Raw genomic sequence first — 24,383 nt, 5'->3', positions numbered from 1 at the left:
GTTTTATAAGCTTCCACTTTGCTCGAGAGTTTTCATTTATCACATCACTATTGCTTCCGGCAAAGGTCAGGAGAGATCGGATTTTCTATTGCCGCTTGAATTGATTTTGCCACTGCAATCTTGTGAAAACTCTGCCAGCTTCATCATGACACGGTCTGCACTGCTGGCGTTGCTCATAAAAGACAAGATTAAGCTCACTGTTGGTCATGCTTGGGCACCAACGAAGCAATCCAGATTTGTGCTGATGACACAAACTAATAACATATGACCAACCACGTGCATGGTTTAATGGTTAGTGCGGTGGAAAGCTTTCCATGGCATGCTCACATCAAAAGTGAATTTATGAAGATAGGATGTGAATGGAAAGTTCATCGTCAGACACTTTGAAGCATGCATTTTTATGTATAATGCTAGAAGCGATTATTATTAGCACAGAGTATAAGAATCAAATATATCAGCTTCTATCTCACGGGTATGAAATAAAAACAAACTCAAACTGGTATCGTGAATGCATCGTATTTGTCTTCAAACGTAAATAATAACTTAAGTCTGGATAAAACTAATAAAAAAACTAAAAAAACTTACTTACTGCCTTACTGCACTTAAACTCTAGATATAGACCCAGACTTTAAATGCATTAGCGTTTCAATGAAGGGTGCAAAACTTAAGATTTTAGGTTTTTTTCAATTATAGGGGTTCTACCATTTAGGTCATTCATTTAACCTTTTCGGGCCAGAAAAACTTTCAGATCCTGTGTGCGGGGTTGGGAATCGAATCCAGGTGGGCTGCGTAAAAGGCATCGACTTACCCATCTCGCTACACCCGTCCTCCGAAAACTTAATATATTGTTCACTCTTTCTTGAGAAAGAAGTGGGGATCTTTTTTCTATATTCTCTCATCCCACTTCTATTCCCGTGATTCATAATATGAAATGTTTGGAGGTAATGGGTGGAACACTCTCGTGTTCGTTCATTGATTCATCATCGTTGTTAATATTGCGAGACCTAATCTAATTTCTTTCATCATTACTGATATCGGTTACGAATTACACTAATCCACACTCAAACAAGAGTTGAACATATATTGTACTGTTGGTTTTGTTTATTGGAATCTCTCTAACTTTTTTTACGTGAAGGTATATTTGCTCCATCAGCAAAACTTTAATTTCGTCTATCGCAGTTCGAATACGATAGTACTTGAATTAAACCTAAGATTGCCATTGGTTTCGAATGCATTGGATCTTCTTAGTTTAGTGCGTTAGATGGAATTGTATAAAATCTTGGCATCCCTGAAATATTTCGCAGACTGCAGAACTCATATAGATTTATTTGAGATGATTGGACCGGTTTCTACAAATGATAGAATGGATTCAAATGAAATTTCAATTTAATCCGAATCCGGCTCCTGGTTCTATAAATACACGTTTCTTCAATAACTTCTGTTAGACTTGAAGAAGTAGTCTTTAAGGTATTTCAAGAATACTGCTAGTGCTCGCAATCGAGAATGATGCTCACGTTTTAACAGACTTTTCCAAGTTTCATTATTGAGTATTGAAATAAAATTGTAATTACATTTTTTACGTCTATAAAGCACAACAATCAACAAGTCTTGATGATGATGCGATAGATTTTGAGTGGTGGTCCGAGATAGCTCCCTTACTCCAATTCGAGGAGAACGGAAAACATATTCTGAATTTGTAGGTCATTATACATTTTGGCCATACTGCGGTTTCGGTTTCAGGTTTCGAAAAACGTGGTCTAAACTTCCAAAAGGAAACGATTTCTCAGATGAGTTTGGGAACAAATAATAGTTTGAAGAACCCAAATCAGGTGAACAAGGTGGATCTTTTCGACCCATTGAGCCTCCTTTGAGGCACTTGTGCCGACTTCAGTCCATGGTCAGGTAATATTTTTTTTCCTGGTGTATGATAATGGATCCAGCATGTATTCGAAGTGCGCTTGCGTTCGTCTTTATAGTTCTTAATAAGCATGTGCGGGATACAGAGGCAGGATATCTCTCATCTGCAGAATCTTTCCAGTACAATTTTATGTAGTATTATTGCGGTTTAATTTGTTCCGGTTTTTTAACCTACATTTCATGTAGTTTTGACATTGTCAATGGTAGTGAAGTTTCGAAGATTATTCAACTCTTAAAACCACTATTTTACAATGTAATCTGAAGGATCATCAGCCATATTATTTATTAAGCTTTTTTTTTGTTTCCATTTATAATTTCGGGAGGGGCCAGGGCCTAGGTACGTGCCTGATACTAACAAACTTTTAAGATGAAGACTACAAAAAGTAGTGTTCGGAATTGTAATTATTGCATTTCAGTTATAGTGTAGTGACGTGACAGTGGATAGTTGAATTCAATGGTTAGTAACAAAAATGTGAAATTGGTTCTGAATAATGATCCCCAAACACAGCGATTGATTTGGACAACTCCATCGCTTATACCAACTATTTTTATGATTAGATGTGAGTGAAAAGAAATAAGAGTGTGCTTGCGCAAACAAAGTACTGAGTTTAATTAATAAATGTAATAAATTTGGAATGAAATGCGAATAACTTAGGTACTTAGTAGGGTAAGGTGTTCGGTTGCCAATTTTCCATTGATGTATATGTGTCCGCATAATGAGTACTTAGTCACGTTGACGGCCGTTTTCGTATTGATTGAGCGTGTTGTATTCTTGATTGCTATTTTTTTTATCAGAATAAATTGAACTGGCAATGAGAATCGGAAGCTGAACTGTCATAGAGAATCGGCAGGTAACAAATTACCGTGGTATGTGAAACTATACTAGTAATGAAAATATGTTTAAGGTCTGAGGCAAGTGTGTTTCAGAGGTTTTTTTACGCTTCAAATTTGATTTTCTCAGAAACGGTGACGAATATCAAAAAACCCAACTGACAATCTCTTAGAAAATTAGTTTGGATTATGCTGTGAAAATTTCAGAATGATTAATTGACTTTAGCGGTCGGGAAAGTTTTTTTTTCTAAAGGAAGAATTGCATAGCTGAAAACGGCAACTTTCAACTTGTTCATTGAATATCTCGCCTTCAAAAGCATGGATCAAAAATACATCCTGACCATGTCTAGATAATTCAATTTAGATGCGATTAGTGCATAAAAGCGTAGGTGTCGTCGCGATAAAAATGCAGTGAATGTCATTTTTGTGAAGGTAAGTCGATTTCTTTGCACCCGCCATTTTTTCTGTTCTAGTTTCCTGGTAACGTAGTTTTGATATTTTCGGTTACAAGTTTGACTACATCACATAAAATCCAACCGCTTGTTTGGCAGCCTTTTTGAGCCGATTTTATTTCTCTCTCATGTTTCGTTACGTTACTAGGGAACTGGAGCAGAAAACAATGGCGCCGCCATAGAAATCGCCTTACCTTCACAAAAATAACATTCACTTCATTTTTATCGCGACATATTTTTATGCACTAAAGTCAATGAATCATTCTTAAATTTTCACAGAATAATCTAAATTAATTTTCTAAGAGATTTTCAGTTGGGTTATTCTGATATTTGTCACCGTTTCTGAGAAAATTAGATTTGAAGCGTGAAAATAGCACTCTAAATCATCCTAAAACAAACTGGCCGCAGCCCTTAAATCCTCTGATCACAGTTTTTATCTTGCACACAATTGTAACAAAAAAAAATGAAAATGTGTAATTTCTGCACCTACCATCCATTAATTCTCAACGCGAGCAGTTCCCAGAACACGATATTTTGTTTCCAATAGATTTTCCGATTTTGTTAATCTCTACTGCAAGCAACAATGCAATTGAAGATAAATTTGGTTGTCAAAGTATGCACAACATGGGCGTGCAAGTGGGCTGTTAACGGTTCCCTAGGAAGCTAATGTAGCTGAACTGAACTGTCACTATTCGACTGAAACAAATTTCTATTTGCTTTCCAAGTGATTCAGCAAATTGCCGTTAGACTTTCATTTTCAGGTGAATGCATATATGACTTAGTCGGTGCTGTAGCGCTATGATAGTCATTTTAAGCGTTGGCAATGCATTGGACGGTAAAATGACTGCGGCAAGCGTGTTACAGCACGTCATTATTTATGAAGTCTATGGTTATGGTGAATAAACAATGGTTTTTATTTCGTTAAATAAACATTAAATGAGAAATATGAAAATTTCCCTTGCATATCTGGAAAAACGCGCAATCCTTTCAGAATAGAATACAGGTATGATGATTGCATAATTCATTCTACCTTCGAAGATTATATCATTAGAGTGGACTAGTAAATTGATGGATGATCATTTACCACCAAGATAGCATCATTCGATCAGGGTAATTTAATGCATTTTGTTATCTTGCTTCATTTAACAACGTATGCACTTGACCTTCGTAGAACGAACTAGAACTAGGCAGACTATTAACTACGAAAGAGCTGAACTACAGTTACTGTCAGCAAAAATGCTTTACAAGGATTCCTGACCAATTGCAAACGAAACAAAAGAGCGAGAAAATCACTCAAGTGCATCTTTCTTTGCTGTTTACTGTACCGGCTAGAGAGCCTATCGTAATCCAGTACTAAATATACATTCGCCTTGGTTATTGCAGTACATGGTGGTAGGTGTTGATTTTTTTCTGCAGCACGATATTGCATTTTTGATAGGGTTACACATCAACATTTGTCTGAGATGCTTGCCAGGTCTTTGCAATTCTCACAAAATAATAGTTTAAATGAAACACTGATTAGACGAACTTTCATTGTAGATTTTTGTAATCAAACAAATAAGTTTTTCGGCGTGCTCCTGAAAAAAAGTTCAATTTCCGAACCTAACTTTAAGGGCAGTTTCCAATTTTTTACGTGAACGAATACAATTAATTCAATTGAATGCAATGATATAATGAACCCTAATTATGCCCGTTAGGGCTGTTTAAAAGTCGTTCGGTAGTTTAGAACGGAAGTCGGCGATAATGTGATCGAATGGATGGTTCTAGTCAAGGGAAATCTAATTTTCAACAATCAACAATTGCTTTCGGAATATGTAGCACGAGAGAATAGAATGCAACCACTAAGTAAGGGTTGCCATGTCTTTTCAATAATAACAAAACTGAAACGTCTCGTGCGGTGTGCGGACTCAAATTGCATCACCTTCAATTGACTATCGTTTTACCGATTGGGTATTTTCAATGAGAACTTTGGGTGAAATCAATTCAATGTGTAATTTTTACATTGTGTTAATGATAGTAGTAGTTTAGCAATCGATGCGAAGATGGAATTGGCTGCTATTTCTAGCAGCGGTGTAAAATAGTTTTGCTCACCCACCATGAAAATCCGGTTCTCTCTCAGCATGCCATTGTCAGGAAGTTGAGCTTTCAAGAGGAATTCAAACAGTTCGATAAGAGATGTGGCGAAAAAACTGCAGTTGAGTAAAACTTTCGTGCGAGATGCAAAAAAATACAAACAAAGTTCAAAAGGCACCGAATCACAAAGAACGGTAGAATACGGTGGGAAAAACACGTGCATGGAAGCTCTACATACAGATGTAGACAAAACCGCATTGTCTCATTATGGATAACGAGACGTACGTGAAAGCAGACTTCCGTCAGCTTCCGTGACTCCTGTCTTTCACTATCCATCATAAGTTCGACGTCCCAGAACCAGAGGAGGTTGAAGTTTGCCGAAAAATACATGATTCGGTGATCAATTTGCTGAGTGTTACAACCGGTACGATCAACACGCGCGTATACATAAAGCAATGCCTCCAAAAGTGCCTACTTATGCAAAATCGCCATCGTTTACCCGATGGGTTTAGTGTCATCTAATTACTATAGAGTTAGTTAACTAGGGTTAGTTTTAATTGATAGTATAAAGCACATACATATATCTGTTAGATTGTTGTAATATGTTGATATAAACGATGAGGAGGTTTTATGCCTGTTGGAGTGAGAAATTGTGATATTTCAACTCCATCGGGCTTTTTCCTGCTCCAAATAAATATAGATATAAATATAAACCGCTCTGAACTGACAGAACTTTAACGTCTATAAACGACTAAGAATCGGCTGCGAAGTCTGTTAAAACAGAAAGGCCAAATCCCACAAATGGAATGTAATGCCAGGATTTAGCTTTTTTGAAGTAAACAATAATATCATTAAATTCTTCGGCAGGCTATATATTTGGACAGCAACAAGCATATTTCTGATAAACCAGTTGAATGAAAATGGAGTGATCCTGGAGATTTTTTAGGTCTTCCAATCGAACCTAAACCATTATTCAGAGGAATTAGAATTAGAAATAGTTAGGTTATTTTAGATGTCCTACAAAATAGATAACTAAGTTACAAAAACGGGTTTCTGTCCGATGGTCGGGCTGGTGTTGGTGTCTACTGGCGTGAAATAAGACTAGCACTATCATTTTCAGTTTTCCACAACAAATTTTATCGGATAAATTGATTTCAGAACCCAAAGAGACATGTATATTTCAAGAATCTACCTAAACTTTATGCTAAAATTTTACCTTATCAATTGTTGTTGAATAAATGAAACTGTTGACAATAATATACAAGCGTTTTAATTTTTTGTAACTTTGAGATAGTACAACTGGCTGTAGTAGCCAGCTGAAGATGCATAAAAATACATTAATGCAATAATAATCTAGTTATTATAAAGAAATGGAATAAAATAACTAAGCTAAGTACATAGTTTATTACAATCATCAAATATATGTGATATGATATGTATGAATGTGAAATGTATAAAAAAATCAAAACACAGATTACTGAACCGATTTTCACATTTTTGGATTCAAATGTGCAATTTTTTGGTTCAATCGATTGTTAGTAAATTCAATTTGGGTCGATAAAAGGATTTGGAATTCTACAGTCCAGAGTTTTTCAAACCTTCACATAAGTATCGAAACAATAATAGAGATTAAAAACCTTTCAATCCAGGTCAAAAACTCGTGATTCAGAACCCCTCCAGGCAGAAATCACATCTGTCTACGTTTACTCTTTTCTCCTGATTTACCCGAAGCTAGATTTTTACGGCTTAGTTGAAACCAAATCCGGCATGGTTAGAGTTTGTGGTAATGTTAACAATAACATTGTTGCTAAAGAGTAATGATAGTATTTTTACTGTTTTGAAAGTGCTACTTTAAGGGATTACGTTTAAACCGCACATACAAATTTTGTTCTCAAAATCCGAGTTTATCCCATTATCATCAAATTTCCTGGGAGTAGAATGAAACAATTGCAGTTAGTTTTGGCATCATTAATTGAATTAATTTTACTTTGTAGTTTTTTGTATCTTTGTGGTTTTTGTATCTTTCACTATTTCAGGTTGGTTTAGAATGTACTCCTTACTAATGGCTCAGTATTTTTCTATTGAGCCCAGCTTCGGAGTATTTGGGAGGTTCAGATTTTTCAGCACGAAATCGACATCATTCGTTTTATACCACTCCATGATGAAAAATCCGACCAGAAGATTGTCGGACTATCATATGCTTCCAGGAGAGATAGAAAGAGAGAGAGAGAGAACCCGCTTTGGAAGATACTCTTTTAAAAACACAGATAACAAGAAGTATACTCCGCTTTCCGCAAGTACAAATACCTTGCCAAATAAAGAAATTCCGCTTTCCGCAAGTACATACAACTTGCCAAAACATCTTGGCGAACTTCGACTTTATCTGTATCCGGAGGTTCTCGGGAACATCTCACCTATCCTTGGTAGTCACTTACAGGTCACTTGGTAGTTGGAATCTGGTGGAAACTGAAGTTTTTTTTTGAAACTGTATTCTGTTCATTTTAGGGTTTTCGGTTTGTACAAAAAGTACATATTTAAAGCAGTTCAAACTGAACCGTCAACTCCGTCTAATAGTTTGATTTGAACCGCTAAGCAGACGCAAAGTTCACACAATTTATGTGACCCTTTAAGGATACGACACTAGCTGCCATATCCTTCTGACGTCTCGGGCGGAAACGAGTGACGACCGACTACTGGCCGCCACAGAATTTAAACATTTAGGAGTCTGTGGTTTGTACAAAAAGTACATAATTAGTTTCGATTTCCTATTAGCATTAGCGATATCAGCAACACAAAAAAAGAAATGGAAATGTTCTTTAAACGAGTCATTCTGCAAGTGAAGTAAAAGCAGCTCAATGTCCTTTGAACAACTTTCTGATAAATTCTATCTTAGGAACTCAAATCTTGCATTGTGTTTATACATCATTAGTACGTAAGCAGTTGTTGATGTTGTTCAAACAGCACATTTTACTACACAGAAAAATGTATGAATTTCACAGGTTTCATAATTCTACAAACGATATTATTCATAACTACAAAGTTCGGAAAAATGTTGTGATTTTACATTTTACATAAGATGTACATAAATGGAACGTATTTCACACAAATTTGTATTCAGGAACATGTAAAATTGTGTGATTTGAAAATTACATGGCTTGAAATCGAATGAAATAAAAACAAAAGATCGATGGCAACAGCGCGACTTGAACCGAGGAACATTAGATTCCAAATCACGGCAGTCAATCGAATGAGCCACAGAAGCCCATATCTGCTTGATGAATAATTGATACATATAAACCCATACCGCGGCACTTGGTTGTCGAGTGCACATTACACTCGGAGCCTGTAAAATTCTGTACGAATGGAATATTGTGTCATTTGACAAGCTAAGTAATTATGAATTGTATCGTTTGTACAATTGTGTATCCTGTAGAATTCTTCATTTTTTTCTGTGTGCTGGAAATGTGTCATTGCACAGTTGTAGCAGTCACATTACCTTGTAGCGTTCCATTTTCTATTTCAGGTGTTTATAATCACTCAATTGGCTCAAGTATGTCATTGCTAAACTCCCAGCATGAGAAATCAAAAATGATCGTTAAAAAAACAACTGTCTATTAGCTGTTAAGCTTTCTGGATCTGAGCCGTATAAAAGAATTTTATGAATAAAAATTAACTGGAGTTAGATCTGCTATTTCTGTTCGATGCATGGGTAGAATAAGTATTGGAGCATAGTAGCATAACTCAGTTAACGAGATAACTATTGGTACAATGACCCTACACGAGCAAAATTCCGATTCTAGAAATGAGCAAAACGAATCATGATTTGGGAAAAATAATATGTTTTCATGTTATGATAATACACCATGATTAGAACTTCTCGGATCATGATCTATTAGGACTGATTTCGCTGAGATTTAAACGTAACGCACTTGACGTTGGTGGGTATAACTTCAGGCGTGTTTCTGTTACGATGGTAATTTTTGCAACATAAATTCAGGCGTTATGTGTAATTTTTGCAACGATGTTAATTTTTGAAACATTAATTCAGTGAAAAGCACGACGAACTTCTTTTAATCAGAGTCACTAACAAATACAATATTATGTTTTTGAAAAACGACTACGCCTAAAATAACGTGTTCATTGCTTCAGTTTTGATTTTTTGTTTCAGAATTTTAACACTTAAACGAACCGCATGAAAAAATACGTGTGAATCAAACCGCTTAAAAAGAAACTCTATGTCGAATTCTTGCAAAAAACAATCTTCTTTTTTATAATATTTAGGTAAATAAATACAGCTTGTGTTGTTATATCTATGAAACAAAATAATCAAAGTGGTTGAACACAATATTTTTCTGATTTTCGTTAGATGGTGTTCTACAATCGAATTTATTTTTTGGTTTACGCTAGCTCTCGGAATATTATTCTAGCAACAACGGTCACATCAAATATGTAAGAATACATTCAAACAAAATGTAACATGTGATGTTTGTTAAATGAAAAGCGTAGCCGTGCTTAGTCTCTTATGATGTCAATTTTCGGTTCATTATCTTTATTTTTATGTTATGTTTAATTCTCTATCAGTCGGTGGGTAAAACAACACGATTATTAAATGAACACGCTTCAGAATCAAGTAAACATTTTCAGTAGGTCTTGTTTTTCAATGTCTGCTTTTTGTTTTACCATTAGTCTATTAAGCAATCTATCACATCACTTGAGGCAGAGGGTTCAAAGTGATATTCGGATAGAAAATTAGAGTTACGAGCTTTGAAAAATATGCATGCTTCAAGTAATGTATTTTCGAACCATGATTAATTTTCATGGAAGAAGAGTTATTGCTCATGGTTTCAGGATAAGTTAAAATTATTAGTTTCATGATTTTCTAATCATGACAGCAGTAACGGATTTCTTTTCGTGCATAAGTGACAAAGAGAATTGTTACCAAGCGGAATCAGTAAAGTGAAGACTAAAACGATAAACCCAAAACATTTCACAATCATTCAACTCTATATAAGATTTGCTACATAGTCAGTGATAGCGATTTATCAAATAGTCGGATTTGTCGGATTCCATTATCGTGCCAAACCCGATGGGTGTGCTGATATAGCAGTAGATTAGTTTTCGAGCTCAACAATTTCGCCGTTGTCCCAAAGTCCCAATAGATCACTCACGGTCAGTAAATGGACAGACTGGCAATTTATGGGGAATGCATAATCAAGATTTGCTCGTGTGTGCGCATATTGAATCATTTTATCAGAAATACTTATCTTTGTGTGACGTTTCACATATGTTCGTACCCTCTGTATCAGCTGGCTATAGAAACTAGTTCAGCATTATCGTTTCTGTTGTTCCATCGCTTTCGTTTCAACATTCATTACTTTGATAGATATATAAGTTGAACATTTCGACCAATATTTTTGACTCAATATATAAGCAATGCATGTGTCCCAGGTCGTTTTGATCTGAAGTATTTGATTTTTTTTGGAAGATTTCCGCATGTATATTTGCCAGATAACGTTTCAAGGTCGAGAAAACTTCTGAACTATTGAAATAAACCAGTAAAAAAAAATAGCGATTAAATTTGTTTCAAATTTTCTCATAGATTCACCAAATTCAATGGAAAAAGAGCCATGGCAAATTTTCGAAGTTACATATAAACTTATAAGACACAAGCGAGCACAATTATCATTCACCTCACGCATCGACCGGAATGTGATAAGCTTTTGCCCCCTATTTTTCAGCCGCAAAAAGATGATGTAAAACTGCCGGTGCTTTCATGCAACGCTGTGTAACAGTTCGTTGCTTTGTACCAATAACCCATAAGGCGGAACGCCTTAGCTCGTATACATTTTTTTCTGTGCTGACAATTACCGAGGATTGATTGAGAGACGCTTCTCGATTGCGAGTTGAATAAAAACCGAGGACGTCCTTGTCGTTCCTACGAATTACAAAATGTAAAAAGGTTTGTGTATTTTTTTCGAAATTTATAATCTCATTAGTACGAACACGCGGCGTAAGTTCAGTTCCGGTCAAACAAAATTTTAGAAATTAAATATTTTCTTTAACGAAGCTCAAACAGGGAAGATATAGGAAACAATAGTTCTCGAGCAAAGAATCACTACGGATGAGCCATTCGGTAGTAAACTGTTCAAAATAACTAGTTCTTCTGAAAAAAGGATGCTTAATATTTCTCCAATGTCATTCAATTTCATTTGAAATAGTTTATAAAATGAATGTGAAGTACCCTTTCTTTTCATTCAGAATAAGGCATAAAGGATCAACTTTGTTTTGGCCTGATCTAGCATCCGGCTACTATGTTCAAAACGTCTTGAGGCGGTACCGAACCAACGCAGTCAATGTTTTGCCAAAAGAATTCACCCAATTGACAAATTCTGGGCAATTTTTTAGACAAAATTCACAATCATCCCAAAACTATTATTATTCTTTTTTCCATACATTAGACCACATAATTTTACTGAAATAGCTCGATTGTTGTACAGGGTGATTTTTTAAGAGCTTGAGAACTTTTTTAAACAATAAAACGCATAAAATTTGCAAAATCTCATCGGTTCTTTATTTTAAACGTTAGATTGGTACATGACATTTACTTTTTGAAGATAATTTCATTTAAATGTTGACCGCGGCTGCGTCTTAGGTGGTCCATTCGGAAAGTCCAATTTTGGGCAACTTTTTCGAGCATTTCGGCCGGAATAGCCCGAATTTCTTCCGAAATGTTGTCTTCCAAAGCTGGAATAGTTACTGGCTTATTTCTGTAGACTTTAGACTTGACGTAGCCCCACAAAAAATAGTCTAAAGGCGTCAAATCGCATGATCTTGGTGGTCAACTTACCGGTCCATTTCTTGAGATGAATTGTTCTCCGAAGTTTTCCAACTTTTCTAGGGCCCATTCACTGAAAATTCGACGTTGTGGCAGATCGTTCGGCTTCAGTTCTTGCAGGAGCTGTATTTTATACGGTTTTACACCAAGATCTTTGCGTAAAATCTTCCATGTGGTCGAATAACACAAACCCAATTGCTGCGAACGGCGACGAATAGACATTTCACGGTCTTCAGCAACACTCTCAGAAACAGACGCAATATTCTCTTCTGTACGCACTGTACGCATTCGTGTGGTTGGTTTAATGTCCAATAAAGTAAACTGAGTGCGAAACTTGGTCACAATCGCATTAATTGTTTGCTCACTTGGTCGATTATGTAGACCATAAATCGGGCGTAAAGCGCGAAACACATTTCGAACCGAACACTGATTTTGGTAATAAAATTCAATGATTTGCAAGCGTTGCTCGTTAGTAAGTCTATTCATGATGAAATGTCAGAGCATACTGAGCAAATAATAATGCATGAAAATCATAACCTCAAAAAATCTGAGCAAATACTAATGCATGAAAATCCTAACCTCAAAAAAATCACCTTTTATTTTCAGAGGCGTGAGTGAGATCTTAGCACCAGCCATGTAATTATTCTGCACGCTACGAATCAGCTGCGAAATATAGTAAAATCAATTTCCACAAAAATTTTTCCTATGAAAATTGGTGTACCACGATGTAGCAAATTAGGAACTTTATTGTTCCTCTTGTACTCATTTTTTTGAACCGGGATCCGAAAATTGCCGGAAAGATGGGAGAAAGTTGTCGCTAGCGACGGACAATACTTTGAATAGTACATCTGTAAGCACTTTTTCGCAATAAAGCTTTTAATTTTGAAAAAAAAAAACGGCGGTTGCAAAGTTGTACACCTGATATTAGTGCTCTGCCGCTTTAAAAAATTTGAAATGACAATATTTTGGCTCGCTAATAAACAGTGTAACCGACAACAACCACGCACATTTTTAAAATAATTTTCGCACATTTTTAAATGAGTTACTAATCACTCATCACGCAACATGTAAACTTTCAATTTTATACCAGATTTAGGTCAAACTCTTGAAATTTAAAGACTGTCCCAGAAAGTATGGACGCACTTTGATTTCGCTGTAAATAACTCACAAGTGTTAAAGACTGTCTCAGAAAATATGGACGCAACCAAAAACCGCTGCCATTTCGCAATGGTTCAGAATCTGTCAATTTTTATGGCTGGGTCCTGTTGTTTACACTTTTCTCTAATCACTTGTGCAGTTGTTTATTCGTTTGTTTCGAAATGCGTGGACTTTCAGCAGAACAACGTCGAAAAATTGTGTACAAATGGTGGCCACCTCTGTCTAGTTGCGGGCGTTTGCCCGGATTACCCAAAGCTAGGAGCCATCCCTTAGTTAAATCCGAACGAGTGTCAGCGAGGTCGGACAGCAGGTCATTGAAAACGATGAGGCGTAGCCGCATTAGACCTTTCAAAATTGCAGTAAATTAGAACAAATTCTATTAAGCAGTATCTTCATCTGTTATGCCAAATGACTGTTATGCCAAATGACCATTATACCAAATAACCTTTATGCCAAATAACCATTATGCCAAATAACCATTATGCCAAATATAACGACATTATGCCAAACGGTATTATGCCAAACGGCTTTAAGCCAAACGTGGTAGCCCCGTGAGATGTATTATATGATTTTTTTTTAATCAATAATAATATATTTAAAGGCACACTGCTAAAGCTCTAAGATGCCAAGGGTATTTTCTAATCTTGATTAACGACTAAGTTAAAACTAGGGTATTATCATTAGGGTAGTGACGTATTCCGGTCGAAATGGTCGATTCTGGCAGATTCAGCCTGCAGCTGGCGATTGGCAATGGTCGGTGGATTGAGTGTCTTCCAGATGACGATTCTACGTATCAATGGGTCCGCGAGAAACACCCCCAGGCCACGGATACCCGGTGGGTGGCCCGCATGTTGGTCATCGATTGGAGCAGTTTTTCGTGGACAATGATGGTGATGTTGCCTAAGAGATTGAAAGAAATATGGAGAAGTAATTTTGTGGAAAACGGAGTGAAAAAAGGGGGTATGGGAACGAATGACTAAATACGACAAAGATCTAATTAGTTGACATCGACAGAGTAGAGAAACGAAAACGAAAAAGTTAGTGACAGCAAAAAGATCTTGTTATTTTCGACAGAGATGGTGGACAGGCTAGGGATTGGGAGAATCGGGCGAATGTTAGTCTCGAACCTGTAGGTGAAGATTATTCTTAGCCTCGACAAGAGAGAGGATACTACGGATTACACTTGTATATTAATGTGTTTAAGGTACTGGTATATGAGAAGCATATATAAACTATCCCGACTCGCCAACACATCCCGAACCGGAACCTTGGGTGGTCTACCTCGGGCCCTAAGGGATTCCAGTAGCTGCGACCTGACGTCACGATATTCTACGCACGACTACACGACATGCTCGATGTCCTGATAACCGTCGCCACAGGTGCAGAGACCGCTCTCCGCAAGCCCAACACGCCGGAGATGTGCGTTGAAGGTGTAGTGATTTGACATGAGCCGCGACATCACACGAATGAAATCGCGACTCACGTTCATCCCCCTGAACCAAGGTTTCGTCGATACCTTAGGGATAATGGAATGTAGCCATCGTCCCAGTTCGCCATTGCTCCATGAAGTTTGCCAACTTTCGAGAGTTTTCTGACGAGAAAAACTGAAAAATTCATTGAAGCAGATTGGTCTTTCATAAATATCACCTTCTAATGCGCCCACCTTAGCCAATGAGTCTGTCTTTTCATTGCCCGGAATGGAACAATGCGAAGGGACCCAGACTAACGATATTGAATAAGACCGTTCAGATAAAGTTCTCAAATGTTCCCGTATTTTCCCCAGGAAATATGGGGGATACTTTTCTGGCTTCATTGCCCGGATAGCTTCTATTGAGCTTAGACTGTCCGTGACAATGAAATAATGGTCTTTGGGCAAGGTTTCAATGATCTCGAGGGTGTACTGAATAGCAGCTAATTCTGCGACGTAAACTGAAGCCGGATCACTGAATTTGTAAGAAGCGGTGATGTTTTGATTGAAGATGCCGAAGCCTGTGGACCTGTTGATGTTCGATCCGTCAGTGTAAAACACCTTTTCACAGTTGACTGTTCTGAATTTATTATAAAAAATATTTGGGGCCACTTGAGGGCGCACGTGATCCGGAATTCCACTAATCTCTTCTCTCATGGAAGTGTCGAAAAACACAGTAGAATCAGAAGTATCCAAGAAATGAGCACGGTTGGGAACAAACGAAGAAGGGTTAATATTCTGAGCCATGTAATCAAAATACAAGGACATAAAACGGGTCTGAGAATTAAGCTCGATAAGCCTTTCGAAGTTTTCAATCACCATCGGATTCAAAATATCGCATCGGATTAGCAATCGATATGAGAGATCCTAAAATCGATTTTTCAACGGTAAGACGCCCGCCAACACTTCGAGACTCATCGTATGAGTTGACTGCATGCAACCTAAGGAAATACGCAAGCAACGATACTGGATTCTTTCCAGCTTGATGAAATGAGTGTTCGCCGCGGATCGGAAGCAAAAGCATCCGTATTCCATTACGGACAATATCGTTGTTTGGTATAATCTGATCAGGTCTCCTGGATGGGCACCCCTCCACGATCCGGTTATTGTACGAAGAAAGTTGATTCTCTGGTGGCATTTTTGTTTCAGATACCTAATATGACATCCCCAGGTGCCTTTGGAGTCGAACCAGACCCCGAGACATTTGAATGTGAAGACCTGAGCTATGGTTTCACCCCTTAGTTGAAGCTGTAATTGTGCTGGTTCTCGCTTCCTCGAAAATACAACCAGCTAAGTTTTCTCCGTAGAGAACTCGATACCCATTTGAAGAGCCCATGTCGACAAGTTGTCGAGGGTATCTTGTAATGGTCCTTGGAGATCGGCAGATTTGGGTCCTATAATGGACACAACGCTGTCGTCGGCAAATTGTGTTATGTATTATATGTTGTTGTCTGTTGTATCCATTTTGGTATGCTTAACAAGTTCAATTGAGATGTCGAAGATCACCACGCAATACGATGCGATGTTAAATAATCGTGGCTTTAATGATCCGCAATCTTCATTTTGTAACTAAGATCACAGATATAAGTATCATACAGCTGTCTCACTTGCGCCTAGGTTTGTGTAAATCGGATGATGATCACTTATGTCACCTTTGTTTTTGAATTAAGCCACTTCACTTTCAAATCTTCGAAGCTTTTAGGAATGCAATGGCAATGAAACCAACTTGATAGGTTGAACATATAAAAAACCAACATCACTTCAAATTTTGTGTTTGATTCGAGTCTGGTAATTAAACTGTGATCAATAGTAACAGCATTACGTATGTTTAATTATAATTTTACCGCGGTATTTCGTGGCTTTACATCATATAGTAAATCAGCTAGCTTTTGAAAATTGCATCATTGTTAAGACACTAGGTAACTTTATTTATGCATCATTGAAAATAACTGCATAAATTCATTAAAACACTTTCTCGTCAAACCGGCACTGAATGTTATTTAGGGAAGTTAAAAGCTAATGACTTGAAATGAAAATTTTGCAGCACGTTCCATGTCCTTGTACGCTTCATTTGGTTTCATATTTTGCATATTGATTGACTAAAGCGGTTTCTATCATTCACATACTGAAGTGAAGGCGCACGCAATGTTTGCATTTTTGGTTATCAGTAACTGTTAAATCTGTTCACTATCTGCAAGTCCGGAGAACTTTTCACCGCGCTAAACAAATTTCACATTTTGTTCGATTTGTCGTTGTATAACACATCAACAAAGTGTCAACACGTAGGAGAAGTGCTCCCTTACGTATCGCTGCTTCACCATTCATCTTATATAGAAAAACAATTAGTTAGAATGAGATAAACCATCTCTGTTCAATGGATTAACTCAAAGAGTAAGATAAAAATAGGTGCAATCGCATCGAAATTTCGCGTCACAATAAAAGAAGTATTTTTTCTCGGATCATTGCTTCATCGGATTGAAGCGAATATTCATCGACTGATTAAAACGAAATCCATTGATAGTAAGCCGAGTAGCAAGCAAAAATATTATGAGATGAGACGACTAATGAGATGGCTATTGGTACGATTCCACTATTAACTATTCGTGCTTTTGATTCTGGTTTTGCCTTGCCATTTAGTTACTATTGTACCATATTTTCTACACACAATAAACTCAACATGTTCTACACAGTTGAAATAAAGTTATCCAATGAGTATTATAGAACCAGTAGTCATTCACTCAGTGGTGTAGTGATGCCATTTTCAACGTATGAGAAATAAATGTAAACTTCATTTCTAGTTTTTTTTTACAGTCTCTTCCGAGGCTCCGGGTACCGTTATAACTTACAAGAGTTTGTTTACACATGGATTTACAGTTTTGGAAGTTATTTGGATTTGCTCGAAACACGAAACAAGCGAAAACATGATTAGAATATGATTTTGACTTTTGGGTTTTGAAGTACCTTATTCGTATCTTCTCTCAATTCCTATATACACATATACACTTCTTCCTATATTTACATTTCTCATCGGAAATGTAGTATGAAAAACAAGTTGTACAAATTTTCTCTGGGTCCTTTCTTAAAACATCAATTCAAGAATTATGTTATAGAAATCTTCAAAACTCTTTTCTAAACAAGAATGGGTAGAACTTAATCGTGAATATCTCTTGTTGTATTTAACCAAACAACAAAACTTTTTCTCCGTACTATCGGAAATATATATGATCAGCAATTTATGATAACATTTTCAGTAGTATGAAATAAACACAATTGGCTCAAAACTATAGTTTTCTAAAATGTTCCATGTCTTCCTCGTGTTCGGACGACAGTTTTGAAACAGAGAGCGACATTACATTCTCGCGTTACCAAGTGAGTAGTTATAAGACACGTTTCATTCGTTCTAGCCTGTGCAGTTTACTTTTAATATCAGTTAATTCCATTGAAATTATTGCTTCTCGTACCGTACCGTTCTGTAAGTAAACAATTTCGTACTCTCTTTTACCTTGTGTGTCGTGAATTCGTCCTACTTTAGTATAGGTGAACCGTTACAATTCTGGAAGTGAAAAAATGAAGCCTCGCACAATTTACACAATATATCAACTTATGAGAACGATTTGGGGTATTCAGAAGTGCGAAGCAACGTGTTAGTTTTATTCGTATTCACGTCATCCAGTCTCTGACATTACCCACCCACTTTTTGACCATGGAATGACAAGTTTTGAGTTAGTAAGTATGTAAACCACGAAGTGCAACTACGGGTGGTCCACGTCAGCTTAACTCAATGTTTTCAAATGGTTTTTGCATTTTAAATTACTTTTTTGGGTTTTTCAAACTAAGTTGCATTTATACAATTTTTGGATTCAGCCGTTCATTTGAATTGAAGTTTATATCTTAGTATGTATGTATCTTTGTATCATATCTCGTCATATTTTTGTTACACACAGATTAGATTAGCGATCTCTACAAAACGGATTCGGCTGGTATTTTACTATCTGTTTTTGACTCAATTACAGAAATAACAACAATTACAATTAAATAATTGTAAAATTATACATCGACTGGCTTTTAATATTTACAATTGCCAGATTATGATGCCACAAAGGGTAAGTTTAATGAGAATGTTTAATGTGGTGCACTCTACTCATGTTTAGTGGTGCTTTTTATGCCAGCATGGCTTCTTTTTCTTTGTGTTCTTTGTGTTCGATTAAATATTTTCAAGGTCTTCGTAGTTAGTTAGCTTATTCCGGTGGTAGGATTTGATGTTACTACCCCACGGGGGAACGCATTAATTCCTTCTACTGTGTAATGTAAGCAAAAATGCTGACTTGAAAGGAAACAGATCATAACCCACACAGAAAGAAATAATGAAATTTACACGAGATGTAAATCAATAGTAACATGGAATAGACATGAGTTGAATCGAAATATTGATTGAAAACCTTCATCGATGCAAAACTAAATTGAATTGCATTGAATTTTCAATGAATATAACTGTATCTTTCAATTAACGCGTATGTTGCGATTAAATTGTATTGAAACGTACAGAATCGTAAAGTAATTTTATGTTTAATTACCTGCTCCTAATATGTGCATGAAAATAGATGTAAATTCACAAAATATTTTTATCTGTGCATTTTGGAAAGTTTTAGTAGAGGACACCGCATCAAGTTTAATGAATTCATTCCGCAGTTCATTCCACGTCAGGAATTTCCCGGTAGATTTGAATTGTACTGCCACAGGCAGCTCGTACATTGTTTCAGCTGCTGACTGTGTTAATGCAAAAGCAGAAGTAAAACCTTCGAGATATGTTGGAAATAGAACCTTTACTTTGTTGTCCCCGGGTGTCTACTTTCCGTAAAGGAAACTAAATTGAATTAATTTAAATAATCTAAACAGCAAAATGTCACTCAGTAGCATAAAAGGCATCCTTTGCGTTTACTTGACAGTTTTTAGTGAATTCTAGATGCAGAGCGTGTCCTTCTGTCCGGGAATGTCTAGCTGTTTTTAATTTTTGGATACCACAACTTGAACGGATGAAAAGATTTCAATTCACTTCCTTTTTTCTGCTTCGAACACATTTCACCAGAAACTTTTGTTTGAGTTTTCAGCTTTTTCGGAACCCAAAAAAAATATCGATATGGATAAACAAAATGATCGCACGACGCACAAAGCTTATTATTTAGTGGTTAATTTCTGCTTCAGCATATCTTCTGAGAATTTCGTATTGTATTCGCTTCGGTCTAGGTCCTGATCTCCTATTTGGTCATCTGTCGATTTTTATCCAAATTTTCTACAATAAACTAAAATAGAAAGAGTCTAAATTGTTTCTAAATCTGTTATTTCAATCTTCTCTAATTAGTCATGTGTTAGTAAACATTGCACATGAGGAACTGAAAAACAAAAGCAATTAAAAACGCAATTGAAAAAAAAACATTTTCAAGCGCCATCTGTGCTTTTTCCGTCGTCTTGTGCGTTCTCTTTTTGTTTTGTTTTATGAGCTCATAAATTCATTGCCATATGTTAGTCCAAAATGAATTTAAAAATTTAAGTGAACTTCAATGGTGTACTTACATACTACAAATTCTTAAAAAAGAACATGGAAGATACAAAATACTGTATCAAATATCAAATATGATAACACACAATGGAATTATAGGGAATAATAGGAATAATTCTTAATAATGAAGTATGCGGTATCCAAAATAAGTAATAAGCATCCAAACTAGAGTTGTTTTACAAATGTTTCGTTAAGAATATTATTCCTTGTATCTAGAACCTTGAATCGTAAACTTTTACTATTAATATAATTTCGTAAATGTTTGAAATATTGCATTTTAAATGTCATTGCAATTTGTTGTGTCTTGTACACTACACTGTGGCCCTTATTACCGGCATCACTACACGGTGAAAACCAAGTGAAGTGATTGTGACCCTTATTATCAGTATCACTTTACAGTGAAAATCGAGTGAAGTGAATGTAAATCTTTATTACGGAAGTCGTTTCAGAGACAAAAGTAATTACTTGGATGCACTATATGTCATTATGAACATCACGTCACCAACATTTTGTTGAAAAAATTAGTTTTTTGATCACTTCGTGATACTGGTAATAGGGAAAATCAAGTGAAGTGAATGTTGAAAAGCAGTCTATATTTTGTTGTCTCATTCACACAATTTGAAAGGGCCACGTTACGCACTTCGAAGTTTTATATTACTTGATTTAAGCTTTCCAAAAAGTGTATGTCTGCGACCCTGCTTCCTATTAGTAGTTAAAGTTAGTGCATATAAAAGTTTAAATGTTAAATAACTTTTTAGGTCTCGAACATAGTAGACACTGAAAATAATTGTGAAAAAAGTTATGTACAAAAAACTGATTTTAAGTGGTTTCAAACGAAATTGTTTCATATGTTTGAAACATTTTGCGTTAGACCTGTAGCTTCTTCGGCAAAGTTTTTTCTCGTTAGAAGTTCTAAAACTTTGTAGAAGACATCGTTTTTCTATCTCTTGAGGGAAAAAAGTTGTTGAAATGAACTTTCATCGTAGTAGGCTTTGCACATTTTTTATTGTGATTAAATCACGAGGTAAATTTTTGTGAATGAGTTCTTCAAAGGAACTATGTATATCGGATCAACGGTTTAACAGTTATAGAATTAAGTTCACGTTTTTGTTGATTCAAACCACTGTGCGGAGTGTGGGTAGAAGTAATTTGGCAACCATGATCATAAGAAGATTTCACACCGGCACTTGCTTTGCTGGTTAAGAAATAGATATCCACTCGTTCGGTTATCAGCGGGTTATCACTTAAACGCATGATCACGCATTGCTAGAATGACAACCGCCGGTGTGGAAACGCGGTTGAGCTTCAGCAACCGTGATATGCACAACCGGTGCAGAAATGAGTGTTCAAGTAAAATAGTAACGCAATGCGTAATCATAATAGACACGCATTTAGCTACCCACAGGTGGGCTTGGTCTTAGTGACGACGCAAACTTTTGGCGAAACTTTCGTTTTGAAGAATCTGATGTTTTTGGCGAAAACTGTAGGAAATTCAAATAAATCTTTATAATGATCTGTGGCGCTGAAAAGTGCCTTGATATGCAATGTCCTATAGAATCAGCATTAAGGCAGAACTGAGATGGCTCTTGGCGTGTATACTCGGTAAAATCGCATTGTGATTTCCAAATGAATTCCAGGCGGAGTCGGTAGGTGCATATGATTCGTAATCCATTTGGAACTCACAATAAATTTCGAACAATTCAACTGCGCGGCAGTATTCACGAACTCAAATCGTTGTGAAGGTTCGTTCTAAAAGCGTGAGGTCTTCGATGTCTTGCATCGACAACCGTTGGACAGAATATAATATAAAACCTGTTTTAATCCCCTTAGTGGTGTAATGATACCTTTATCATATCTCACATATTCTCATATATAAGTGTGTGGTATTCTTAAAAATAATTCTCTTTGATTCTTGAAAAACAAAATAGATTGTACATAAACTACACTCTTAGAAAAAACGAAATTTACGCTTGATGTAATTTCAAGCATGCCGCAATTTCTTCGGTGATTACACAATATTACATCTATTTTCATGTAAAAATAAATTTTGCGTCTGTATCGATGTAAGCTTTAGCTAAACGAACTGTGAAGTTAATGATATGACTTATCTTTACATGCTTTGGATTGTGAACGTAAGTGAATCGCGACACTCGTTTATGTTCAATTTAGGGTGGGACAAAATATTGATTTCAGCTTCACCAAACTTTTCCTGTTCCTTTTGGGTCCCATAAGCACCAAGTAAAATTTTAGCTCGATCGGAGAAACTATATTTTCGCGCCCGAGGTTTAAAGTTTGTATGGGATTCAGTATGGAGAAATTCACTTTTTACAAAATAAATCGGCTGGAAATCAATCTATGAGCTCTAAAAATCAATGCGGTTTATTGATGAAGTTATTGACAGACTTGCTCGACGTACAGAGGGCCGAGGGTCTTCTATTGTATCATGAAACGAAATAGGTTGAATAAAAAATTCCCATTCAAAAGTATGTCGTTATTTCATTGTATTGAAAAACACTAACGAATATCCATTTCTCAATATTGAGTTTTCACTTACAACGAACTGTTGCATCTGAGATATCATAGCAAAACTTATGTTGATACGTTAGATACAACAAGAGAAACGTGAACTTACTAGAAGGTCATCCAGCAAGTTTGGAAGGGTTGCGGTCAAGGGGAGGACGCTTAGAACAATGTGCCAATCACACATTAACACAATGCGTTGGTGCATTTATCAATATTGGCACTTTCGTTTTCATACAGTTGCACAGTTGTGGCACACAAAGGGCTCAGTTTTGACAAGTAGCTGTTTCTTGGGGCACAGAGTGGCACACTTAGACTCACAGTATATCACGTGTTTTTTAGAGGCACAATATAGTTCGTATTAAGCGACTCTCTCCTTGGTTGCGGTTAACATTTCCGGGACTGAAGATGTAATTTTATGAATGACGTTACCGAAAAGCTGCAGTGATTTTCAGTATATTAAATTTTCTTGGAGTTATCTAATCCGATTTCTAAAATCGTAGACGCGTAGACGCGTTTTAAATTCACGCTTCTGAGTGTATTCTTTGAAAGTTTTTCACCTTCGATGAAGATTGGGTGCCAATATTTTAGGGTCATCTCTAATTTCGTTAAGTGGTAGTGCTCAAAAGTTTAAGCACCTCAAAAAAAGTCCCTATGTGAAATTTGAGCTAAATCGGATATGGATAAGAGGTCAAAGTTCGAAAATTTTCGATCTTGAAAAATCAACATCTCGATTCTGGGACTTTTTAGATTTTCGAAATCGATTTTTTTGTTTTTGTCGAATGTCTTACAATTGCATGAAATTTCTTCGAGATAACACCAGATCTCCACGTTTCATGAAATTCTAAGACATTTGGCATTGAAAAAAAATGTTCGATTTCGGAAATCTCCAAATTGTTTTTCGAGATAACACTAAATCTTGAAATCTTTTGGTATCAATAGATTTTCGATAACGGAAATTTTATGTAACCTCCTACTTTTCAAGATCGAAAATGTTCAAACTTGCGGCACCTCTTATCCATATCCGATTTAGTTCAAATTTTGCATACGTGATGTTTCAAGGTGCTTCAACTTTTGAACACTACTGCTTAACAAAATTAGAGATGATCCTGATATATTGGCACCCAAACGATGATATGAGAACTATGGAACAAAATTTGTGTTAGTTTTAATAGATATTTGGAAGTTTCCCACTTTACCTAACGATTTTCGTAAATGTCCATTTTGAGCATCGTCGGTCGAAGTTTAGTAACTCAACATAAAATCAGTTTTTGGTTGGTTTCTTCAGCAAAAGACATCGAAATCGTTAGAATTTTTTTAATTGACTTTGAGCAACCAGTTATCGAAATAATATCGATATTTCTAGAACTATCAGGTGTACAACTTTGCTTTCGCCGTTTTCCGATAGGTGGCTGTACCGACTGAGGCTGATCAAAATACATAGATGATAATGCCTTTAAAGTGAGTGTGTACAGTGCCTAACGAATTGTCATCGCCGTTTCAGTGATAGTTGTTTCGTATTATTCACGCTCGAAAATGTCTGTTTATGTGCCCAATTCTCGCCATTTGCGG

The 24,383-nt window shown here is 36.3% G+C and overlaps 1 protein-coding gene across 1 annotated transcript in view; it reads right to left on the bottom strand.

Moving 5' to 3' along the window:
• The window catches only part of LOC131428214 (abhydrolase domain-containing protein 2), a 46,694-nt gene that overhangs the window by 7,960 nt on the left and 14,351 nt on the right, over positions 1-24,383 (bottom strand). The window lies entirely within an intron of this gene.

This window comes from Malaya genurostris, chromosome 2 (assembly GCF_030247185.1).
Source record: "Malaya genurostris strain Urasoe2022 chromosome 2, Malgen_1.1, whole genome shotgun sequence".
NCBI classification, from domain to species: domain Eukaryota; kingdom Metazoa; phylum Arthropoda; class Insecta; order Diptera; family Culicidae; genus Malaya; species Malaya genurostris.
The sequence above is the reverse complement of the archived record's forward strand: the minus strand, read 5'-3'. Positions and strand labels throughout refer to the sequence as shown.